The sequence below is a fragment of the Hemiscyllium ocellatum genome, chromosome 8 (genome assembly GCF_020745735.1).
Source record: "Hemiscyllium ocellatum isolate sHemOce1 chromosome 8, sHemOce1.pat.X.cur, whole genome shotgun sequence".
Classification (NCBI taxonomy): Eukaryota; Metazoa; Chordata; class Chondrichthyes; order Orectolobiformes; family Hemiscylliidae; genus Hemiscyllium; species Hemiscyllium ocellatum.
In genome coordinates, this window is record NC_083408.1 from 112,769,211 (window position 1) to 112,780,879 (window position 11,669).

Below are 11,669 nucleotides of genomic sequence, written 5' to 3' on the forward strand. Positions count from 1 at the left end.
GGTGAGACCAGCTTGACTATGATGGTTAGGCTTAAACCTGTTTATAGTAGATTTGGTCACGGGCAAAAATTTAATGAGAAAGATTCTGATCACTTGTACACCCCTGATTTCCTTTGTCCAACTATGGGTGGCTATACCTGCAACTGCCTAATCCCTGAAAGCTGAATGCCTATATCCTCTAATGTGGAAGTACCAGTGTTGGACTGGGGCGGACAAAGTCAAAAATCAAACAACACCAGGTTATACTCAAACAGGTTTATTTGACACAGCAAGCTTTTGGAGCCTCAACTCCTTCCTTAGGTAGCTGCAAATTTGTTGGGACTATGACCCAGTGTGGTGTGAATTTTGACCATGTCCTCTAGTGAATACCTTAAAATCTACTTGTTTGAGTGAACATTTAGTCATCTGCCTTAATATGTTCCATGGTTCTAATCAACTGTTAAAGCAAATAAAGTACTTCTGTAAAGAATGCACTTTAAGATGTTTAACTGGTGTTATATAAATGCAAACCATTACCGCTGAGAAGAAATTAACAACCACATTAGACAAGACGACAAAAGCTCAGCAAAGGGCGGTAAACTCGATAAAATGACGAGAATAGGACATAACCTGAGGGCATGGAAGGCGAAATAGATGTGAACGAAGGATGGGTTATCATGTGAAAGCCCTAACAAGTGAAGGAGAGTGAAGAACTGGCTGAGAATCACCAGGGGCAGCAACGCAGACCGGTTTCCTGGGAGACTTTCTATTAACTTCAGGAAAGCAGTCGGGTTCCCTTTCTCCTCTGCGGATGCAGCCGATGTGATCACTAGCCGGCATGGCCTCACAGAGTTTAATAAACGCCAACACGCTATCCCCAAAAACGTCGACGCCCCGTGGGTGGGGAGAATGTGTGGATGTAGAGGCAACACCTACACCAATCCCAATTAGAACCGGGGCAAGACTGCTTCAGAAGCCTGAACACTAGGCCTCGCAGCGCGACCTCGGCCACCTACTCCCACTCCGAGGCTAACAGGCCCAGACCTTTAAATATCCAGAACAGTGTCTTTTCTTTCTTTAAAAAAAAAACGGGGAAGACAGCGAACAATAAAATCTCAGTTAGGCCTCCAACTACTGAGATTACATCGGGTAAAGATCCCCGGCTGGGATTGATGGGGGAGAAAGAGATGTGTAAATTAAAATATCAAACTCTTTCGCACCCGCGGCGTATGGGAGGAGGGGGGGAAAAGAGAGAGAGAGAGAATTAAAAATTCAAACACGAGGTGAGGGAGAGCGTCCGTTAACGGCCCGAGGCGCGCGTGCGAGGCTGGCGGAACATTCTGGTAAAGGGAAGCCGTTGGCGGCGCTCGCGCAGCCACGCGGCCGGAGGAGGAGGAGGAGGAGGAGGAGAGGGGCAGCACCGTCTGAAGGATTAACAAGTACCAGGTTTTTCGACTGATTAGATATTTACACGCGCGTTTCAAACATACACACATGACGTGAAGTGTCTCGAAAAGAAGTGTGGCTTACCCACTGGCTGTAACGATGCATTGAGTGTGTTTGTTGTTGAGGGGAGGGAGGGAGAGGGTTTGGAGGTAGAGTTCGGGAGGATGGCGACGGTTTTCAACTCCCCTCCCCTTCCCCTGCCGCCGCCGTTGCTGGTAATTGCCCGGTGTCTGTTCGGCACCCCACCCTTTCCCCTTTCAGGTAACTCGTTCTCTTTTTTTTAAAAGAAAAAGGATAATTCTTCCTTCCCTTCCCGTTTCGCGGCCTTTTCTTCTTCGAAACTCCACCCCCCGCCCGTCCTCTCTTTGGATTTTTTTTCACGCCGAAAAAAAGAAAATGTTTTTCTTTCCTCGCTTCTCCACTCCCTTTTCCTTTTCACCTGGACGGGCCGCAGGCTGCGCGCGCATTCGCCACCCTGTTTTCTTTCCCCCGCCCCCTCTCCCTCCTTTCGGCCCCAGCCCGGTGCATCAGGATTTCCGATTGGTCCACGGGAGCACAGGAGGCAGAGGAGATCCAATCGCGTCGCTCGTTAGGGTCGGACGGGGCGGACAGCGCTCCGGCTGGCGGTGTCAACAAGCTGCGTGCACACGGATAGACCGTATTCACAAGCTGCCATCTTGGACGTTGCCTTCCTACCGTGTCTTTGCAACAACAACAGAAAATATCTCAAGAGGGTTGGAATATAAAAGCACTGTTGTGCTACTGAGACTTTATAAAGCTCTGGTTAGGCCCCATTTGGAGTACTGTGTCCAGTTTTGGTCCCCACACCTCAGGAAGGACATACTGGCACTGGTGCGTGTCCAGCAGAGATTCACACGGATGATCCCTGGAATGGTTAGTCTAACATATGAGGAACGGCCGAGGATCCTATTGTATTCATTGGAGTTTAGAAGATTAAGGGGAGACTTAATAGAAACTTACAGGATAATACATGGCTTGGAAAGGATGGACGCTAGGAAATTGTTTCCGTTAGGTGAAGAGACTAGGACCCATGGACACAGCCTTAGAATTAGAGGGGGTCAATTCAGAACAGAAATGCGGAGACATTTCTTCAGCCAGAGAGTGGTGGGCCTGTGGAATTCATTGCCATAGAGTGCAGTGGAGGCCGGGACGCTAAATGTCCTCAAGGCAGATATTGATAAATTCTTGATGTCACAAGGAATTAAGGGCTATGGGGAGAATGCGGGTAAGTGGAGTTGAAATGCCCATCAGCCATGATTGAATGGTGGAGTGGACTCGATGGGCCGAATGGCCTTACTTCCACTCCTCTGTCTTATGGTCTTAAAAACAAGCCCTGTGGTACCCATACTAGTATCACTCGGGCCCCGGTTGAAACTTTTTAAAAGAAAGATACCGTAGAGGCTGGAAATCTGAAACAAGCACAGGGGATGCTGAAGAAACTCAGCAGGGTTGGCACATTTTGTGGAGCGAGAAACAAGGGAAGGTAGGCAAAAGTGAGGACTGCAAATGCTGGAAACCAGAGTTTAGATCAGAGTGGTGCTGGAAGAGCACAGCAGTTCAGGCAGAATCCAAAGTGCAGTGAAATCGATGTTTCAGGCAAAAGCCCTTCATCAGGAATAAAGCCTTCCTCAGGATGTGTCAAGTCTCCCGATTATAGCTATTTTTCATACCACCTGAATTTCTCCAACATGTCTGCTTTTGCTTCAGATTTACAGCATCCATTGTTTTTTTTTCATTTTTAGGTGATGTTTAGAGTTAACGTTTCTTCCTCAAAGTTAAAAATCGCACAACACCAGATTATAGTCCAACAAGTTTATTTGGAAGCACTAGCTTTTGAAGCACCGCTCCTTCATCAGGTAGTTTGTGAAGGCTAAGATCATGCTCACAGAATTTTTCGTGCCCAAGACTTTTTATGAAGAGTCATAAGCATGGAAACAGGCCCTTTGATCCCACTCATCCATATTGACCAGATTTCTTAGACTGAACTAATCCTATTTGCCTTTATTTGGCCCATATCCCTCTGAATATTTCCTATCCACGTTTCTGCCCAAATATCTTTTAAGTATTGTTAATGTACCAGCCTCTACCTCTTCCTCTGGCAGCCTGTTCCATATACACACCACCCAGCATGTGAAAAAGCTGCCCTTTAGGTCCTTTTTAAATCTTTGCCCTCTGACCTTAAACCTATGCACCTGTTGTTTTCAACTCCCCTGTCTGGGGCAAAGACCTTGGCAATTTACCTTATCTAGGTCCTTTTCATGATTTTAAAAATCTCTATTATGTCACCCCTCAGCTTCCTATGTGCCTGGGGGAAAAGAAAGTCCCAGCCTATCCAGCTTCTCCTTATAACTCAAACCTACCAATCTTGGGAACATCCTTTTAAACCTTTTTGTATCCTTTCCGGTTTTACTAACTTCCTTACTTCCTCTCCTCTCTCTCCTCCCCCATCAGTCGAAGCAAAAAGCTCAGAGACACATCTTTATTCTGGTCCCCGGAGGGATAGAGAACGATCGCCCATGTGCACAGGGACATGAGTTCACAGTCTTCTCTGGAACAGCGGTTTCTCAATGAACTATATGGTCACTTTTCAGGGAGAAACATCCAGATAAGGCAACATACATAATAATTGGGTGACCGTTCCAATCAACAAGTATCAGTAGCAGAGACCAAGCCCTTTACTGTTATATAGTGAATCTTCTGAACCTTGTTAACTGGATACCTTTCCCCTTGTTAGCTGACCTTGCATACTGAATGCTTCCAATATTGTTAAATGGCTCTACATAATGACTGATTTTCCACCTGTTAACTCATTACTCTTGCATCCAGTACCCAATTGTTAACTATAAGTTCTTATATGATCTGAGTCATGCTCAGCCGAACCACATTTCACAAAATTCAGAACTTTACTCTTTCCCTGGCTGCTTATACCCTATACACGTTCTCAGGGGGGAGGGCAAATTAAGTCAGTATTAGTCAGGAGCTACAGAGTGTGAATTGGGAGGAGTTGTTATCAGACAAGTGAACATCTGACATATGGGAATAGTTTAAAGACCTGCTAATGACAGTTCAGGACTGGCATGTTCCATAAGGAGGCAGGACAAGGATGGCATTGTAAGGCATCCTTATATAATGAGTGAGATTATGGATTTAGTGAAAAGGGAAAAAGAAGCAGATGTAAGGTTTAGGAATTTAAAATCAGACAGATCCCATGAGAAATATAAAGAAAGCAGGAAAGAACTCTGTCAGGGTGTTAGGAGAGCAAGAAGAGGTCATGAAATAACCTTGGCAAGTAGGATTAAAGAAAATCACAAGGCAAGAGGATATCTAGGGAGAAGATAGGACCACTCAAGGACAAAGGAGGGAGGCTTGGAGGCAGTGGATATGGATAAAATCCTAAATGAGTACTTCGTATTCATATTCACACAGGTAAAGGATATGGAGGATGGTGAGATTTGTGTGGCATATGCTGATGTGTTACAGCATTTTGAGATCAAGAAAGATCTGAAACACAAAGAAAGGATCTCTTGAAGAGCATTGAAATGAATAAGTCCTCAGGGTCTGATGATGTCTACCCCAGGTTATCAGGTGAGGCAAGAGAGGAGATTGCTGGGGCCTTGACCAAGGTCTTTGTCTGCTCAATCGCCACTGGAGAGATCCCAGAGGAGTTGCGAGTAGCTAATGTTGTTCCTCTATTCAAGAAGGAAACTACAGACCAATGAGTCTTACACTGGTGGTTGGGAAGTTATTGGAGAGAATTCTAAGGGTTAGGATTTGCATGCATTTGGAAAAGCATAGCCTAATTAGGGATAGTCAGCATAGCTTTGTGCAGGGCAGGTCATGCCTTACTAACTTGATTGAACTTTTCAAGGAGGTGACAAAAGTGATTGATGAAGGTCGAGTAGTGGATGTCATCTCCATGTATTTTAATAAGGCTTTTGACAAGGTCCCTCATAGTAGGCCCATCCAGAAGATTAAGATGCAAGGAATACACAGTGACTTGCCCATGGAAGGCAGAATGTAGTGGTGGAAAGTTAATTTTCAGACTGGAGGTCCACAATTAGTGGTGTTCTAAAGGGACCTCTGCTGTTTGTGATAATAGATAAATGACCTGGATGAAAATGTTGATGGGTGGCTTAGTAAGTTTGCAATGATACAAAGATGGTAGAATTACAGATCATGTAGAAGGTTGTCAAAGGAAACAGCGGGATATAGATCATTTGCAGATACGTGTGGAGAAATGGCAGATGGAGTTTAATGCATTTAAGTGTGAGGTGCTGCACTTTGGGAAATCAAATGTTAGGGAAAAGTATACAGTTAAAGCAGGACCTTGAACAGTATTGATGTACTGTTTTGATGAACAGTACAGAGGAATCTTGGGGTTCAAGTCCAAAGCTTCCCAAAAGTGGCCATGCAAATACATAGGGTAGTGAAGGTGGCATATGGCATACTTGCTTTTATTGGTTGGGGATTTGAGTACAAGAGTCAAGATGTCATGTTGCAGCTTTATAAGACTTTGGTTAGGCTGCACTTGGAGTACTGTGTTCACTTCTGGTGGCCACATCACAGGAAGGATGTGGAGGTTTTGGAGAGGGTGCAGAAGAGGTTTACTAGGGTGCTGCCTGGATTAGAGGGTTTGAACTATACAGAAAGGCTAGAAACACTCTGGTTGTTTTGTCTAGAGTAGTAGAGGCTGAGGGGAGACTTGATAGAAGTCAATAAAATTATGAGGTGCATAGATAGGTTCTGACTGTCAACCCTTTCTCCCAGAGTTGAAATGCATTTAAGATGAGGGGTGAAAAGTTCAAAGGAGATGTGAGGGCAAGTATTTTACACAGAATGGTAGGAGTGTGAAATGCATTGCCGGGGTGGTGGTGGAGGCAGATATGACAGCAGGGTCTGAGACTTATAGATTAGCATATGAATATAAAAGGAATGGAGGGGTATGGACCAATGGCAGGCAGAAAGGATTAATTTAATTTGACGTCATGTTTGGCACAACATCATGGGGCCAAAAGGCCCATTCCAGTGCTGTACAGTTCTATGTTCCAAGCATGCCAAATGCCTTCTTCACCACCTTGTCTACCTATGATGCTGCTTTCAAGGAACTATATATCTGCACACCTATATTTCTCTGCTTGACAATACATCCCAAGGCCCGACAATTAACTGTGTAAGTCCTGTCCAGGTTTGTCTTACCTACACCTTGCATCTGCTATTCCTCTGCCCACTGGCCCAGTTGATAAACATATTGTACTCTTGTGGTTCTGTTCGCCGAGCTGGGAATTTGTGTTGCAGACGTTTCGTCCCCTGTCTAGGTGACATCCTCAGTGCTTGGGAGCCTCCTGTGAAGCGTTTCTGTGATCTTTCCTCCGGCATTTGTACAGGTTTGAATCTGCCGCTTCCGATTGTCAGTTTCAGCTGTCCGCTGCAGTGGTCGGTATATTGGGTCCAGGTCGATGTGCTTATTGATTGAATCTGATTGTGCTTATTGATTGAACAGATTCAATCAATAAGCACATCGACCTGGACCCAATATACCAACCACTGCAGTGGACAGCTGAAACTGACAACCGGAAGTGGCAGATTCTAACCACGACAAATGCTGAAGGAGAGATCACAGAAACGCTTCACAGGAGGCTCCCAAGCACTGAGGATGTCACCGAGACAGGGGACGAAACGTCTGCAACACAAATTCCCAGCTTGGCGAACAGAACCACAACAACGAGCACCCGAGCTACAAATCTTCTCGCAAACTTTGAAGATTGTATTCTTTGATAATCACCTTTACTTTTCACTAAACCACCAACTTTGGTGTTATCCACAAACATACGAACCATGCCTCTATGAAACAATTTGGATGAGAATAGTGGACCCAGCACTATCCGTTGTAGTACACCACTGGTCACAAGCCTCTTATCTGAACAACAACCCTCTACCACCATCCTCTGCCTCCTAACATGAAGTTAAAAATCACACAACACCAGATTATCATCCAACAGGTTTAATTGGAAGCACTAGCTTTCGGAGCGCTGCTCCTTCATCAGGTGGTTGTCACATGTAATTGTGTACTAAATTAATCAGTATTTGCATATAACCACCTGATTTAACACTGTGCTAAATTACAATGTGTGTGACCACTATCTATCAGGGATCTTAAACATTAATTTTACTTTGCAATAGGATGCCTTTTCATTTCACTTTCAGCTGTAAGTGTTGTGATGGCTCACCAGGCGAATGTGTAATTGTGTACTAAATTAATCACTATTTGTAGATAAAAATAGATCGAGCACATTTATATGTTTGAAATAATTTATTTGAGAGCTTAGGCTTTGAAACAACTGTATATGGTTTATTCACCTGTGTGATAAATGGGGTAGTAAATTAATTTGTGGAGCCATGACTTAAAACTTCTATGTACCAGAGCAGTCCTGGAGCATTCTCTTGGAGCAGTAACGCAGATTTGTTTGTATTTTGACAGCCAGAAATTAAAGAGAGCAAACATTGAAAGACATTAGCTTGTTTTTGATTTAGAAGACTCAATGATGTTTCACTTAGGAAATACCCACAGATCAGAAAGCCTTTGGTTTCCATTCACGGGTGACCTTGCTGGATTTAGTTGTAACAACAGTTTCTCTTGGAACAAAAAGAGTTAGTGCAGAATATTTGGGAAATAGATTGCACTAATGTCAGGATTTTAGTTTCAAAATTCCGGACCAGATATATTTGGTAACAACCCTGAAGGGGTTATTTGAAGTTAAGAAAATTTAAACTCCATTGTGTGAATCGTCAAAAAAGAGGCTATCAAGCTCTCAAGACCATATATAACAGGGCAACAAGGTATAGAAGCAAAGAGGTTCTTCTGCAGCTGTAAGGGCCATGGTGAGACTGCACCTAGAATATTGTGTGCAGTTTTGGTCTCCAAATTTGAGGAAAGACATTCTGGCTATTGAGGGAGTGAGCATAGGTTCACGAGGTCAATTCCCAGAATGGTGGGACTATCTTAACGCTGAAAGATTGGAGTGACTGGGCTTGTATACCCTTGAGTTTAGAAGGCTAGAGGGGATCTGATTGAGATGTATAAGATTATTAAAGGATTGGACACTCTGGAGGCAGGAAGCATATTTCTGCTGATGGGTGAGTCCTGAACCAGAGGACACAGTTTAAAATAAGGGGTAGGCCATTTAGAACAGAGTTGAGGAGAAACTTCTTCACCCAGAGAGTGATAAGTGTATGGAACGCTCTGCCCCAGAAGGCTGTGGAGGCCAAGTCTCTGGATACTTTCAAGAAAGAGCTGGATAGAGCTCTTAAGGATAGTGGAATCAAGGGTTATGGGGATAAGGCAGGAACAGGATACTGATTCATTATGATCATGGCTGATCATCCTCAATGGTGGTGCTGGGTTTCCTCCGGGTGCTCCGGTTTCCTCCCACAATCCAAGTATGTGCGAGTTAGGTGAATTGGCCATGCTAAATTGTCCATCGTATTCAGGGATGTGTAGGTTAGGTGCATTCGTCAAAAGTAAATGTAGAGTGGTAGGGGAATGGGTCCAGGTCAGTTACTCTTTGGAGGGTTGGGGTGGACTTGTTGGGTCCAATAGCCTGTTTCCACACTAAGGATTCTATGAAACCAGGAATTTTAAAAAAACAGTTAAGTCACAGCTTTAAACGTGATAAGGGAATGGTCTCTGACTTTTGGGTACAGTAAGGTGTTGTTGAGATTGATGTTTTGTTTTGCTGCGAGTTTCAATTATTTTCAAGTTGTGTTATTTGTAAATAGCTTGGTTGGATCTATTTTATCTTCATCTTACATTCAGGAGAGTTTCCTACAGCAGTATGTGTCCACTCCAACAGGAATGCATTGTTGAACCTGGTTCTTGGATAGCAGGTGGGCCAAATGGATCAAATATCAGTGGGGGGACATTTAGGAGATAGTGATTTTTGTATCATATGGCTAAAGAATGGTGTTAGAGAATGGCATGCAACAATTCAGAGTAAGAAAAATCAATTGACAGAGCTGATTTCAATGGGGCAATAATTGAGCTGGGCAGATTTGTCTGGAAGGGGAGCTTGGCAGGAGAAACTGTAGCTAAACAGGCTACCTTCAAAGAACAGCTGGCTAGTACTGTTGAAGTATATTCCTGAAATGGGATCAACCGATCGTGGGTGGCACAATGGTTAGCACTGCTGCCTCACAGCGCCTGAGACCCGGGTTCAATTCCCGACTCAGGCGACAGAGTTTGCACGTTCTCCCCGTGTCTGCGTGGGTTTTCTAAATGTGCTTCGGTTTCCTCCTACAGCCCAAAGATGTCCGGAATTCAGGTGAATTGGCCATGCTAAATTGTCCGTAGTGTTAGGTAAGGGGTAAATGTAGGGGTATGGGTGGGTTGCGCTTCGGCGGGTCAGTGTGACTTGTTGGGCCGAAGGGCCTGTTTCCACACTGTAAGTAATCTAATCTAATCTGATCCAGAGTTGGCTGGATGACGACAGACATAGAAATTAACATTAGAAAAAGTGTAAGGCAGAAAATATAATAAAAGAGGAATGTCGAGTATAATGGGCAGATGGTAAAGCAAATAAGAGAAACAAAGAAATTGAGGAAAGATTAGCAACTAATATAAGGGGGAATCCCAAAGTCTTCAATGGTTGCATAAATAGTAAAAACAAAAGATGTTAAAAGGAGGAGAAGAGCTGATTAGAGACAAAAACGAGATTTATAATTGAAGCAGGCTATTAAATGAATACTTTGAATTGTCTTTACAATAAGGATGTTGCTGCTAGGCCATGGTGTCAGACAAAGAAACCCTGTAATGGGAAGAGTCCACAACCACCTGAAGAAGGAGCAGCATTCAGAAAGCTAGTGCTTCCAAAAACACCTGTTGTACTATAACCTTGTGTTGAGATTTTTTACTTTGTACACACAGTCTAACACCAGCACCTCCAAATCATTCAAGAAAGGTTGTAAGGATAATCCCAACAATTACAGACTAGTCTGTTTAGCTTTGGTGGTCAGGAATCTCCTAGAAACAATTATTTAGGATTAAATTAATACATGAAACAAGGTGAATAGATCAGGAAGAATCAGCATGCATTTCTAAAGGGGGCATCATTTAACTAAAACAAAACAAAAGCCTGTTGAAGATCTGAACCGAAACCAAAATTGCTCGAGCAACTTGGCAGGTCTGGTGGCATCTATAGAAAGAAAGCAGTTAATGCTGAATCAAGTGATTCTTCTTCAGAATTGATAGGAGCTGGGAACTGGTGGTATATATGCTAATGACAGCGTGTGAGGTGGGGGAATGGAGGAGTGAATGAATAGGTGGAGATGGAGCGGAGGGATAGAAAGAAAGTTAGGTAAAGGGATGGATGAATCTAAGTTAGGAAGGAGAAAAGCTGAAAATGAGATCCATGATAGACGTAAATGGGTTGGTTGTGCTGAAAGCACCCAATGTCACGGACAGGGCCTTGGTGTGGGGCTGGGCAATGGAGACGGAAGGAAATGTTCAGTCTCCATTGAATACTATTGAGCCTTGAAGGCTGCAGGGTTCTGAAGTTAAAAATGAGATGTTCTTCCAGCATGTGCTGAGCCTCACCCAAACACTGCAGGAGGCCCAAAACAGATGTTGGCCAGGGAACAGTGTGGTGCGTTGAAGTGGCAGGCACCTGGAAGCTTGGTGTAAATTTTATGCATAGAATGTAGGTGGTTCCACAAAACAGTCACCCAATCTGCATTTTGTCTATCCAGTATAAAGGAGACCATGTTGTGAGTACTGAAATATGGTATACTAGAGTGAAGTGCAAGTAAATCTCTGCTTCACTGAGCAGTTGTATCTGAAGCCTTGGGTAGTGAGGAGGGAGGAGATAAACAGATATCAAAAGAATTGTCCTTTCTATCAGTGATTCTGTCCAGCAGAATTGGTGAACTTGAGAGCCAGATGACATCTATGGGGTTCCACAGGAAGCCACCACAGGCAAGTCCGAGCTTGTAGCAAATGAAGTGGTGTACAACTGACCTTTTAAATATGGTACCAGGATCTTCTATCCCAAAATGTCCCACCACTGGTGAGTTCGTCTGACGCACTCACAAGGTGATTTGCTGAGTAACTCACACTACATTATTAGCATAGAAAATGAGCTAAGAAACACAAGATTGCATGAAATAACTTGCTCCGGGGATCGGTGTATATGAAGTTATCCAACACAGATGATGCCATACTTTAACTTGAA

General features: G+C 43.8%; 1 protein-coding gene across 4 annotated transcripts in view; it reads right to left on the bottom strand.

Moving 5' to 3' along the window:
* dicer1 (dicer 1, ribonuclease type III) overlaps positions 1 to 1,859 on the bottom strand; it is a 179,553-nt gene extending 177,694 nt beyond the window's left edge. For all 4 annotated transcript variants that reach the window (XM_060829478.1, XM_060829479.1, XM_060829480.1 and 1 more), the window contains exon 1: positions 1,510 to 1,859. The gene's annotated coding sequence lies outside the window, so the exon portion shown is untranslated. The remainder of the gene's footprint in view (positions 1 to 1,509) is intronic.
* Between the last annotated feature and the right edge of the window lie 9,810 nt (positions 1,860 to 11,669).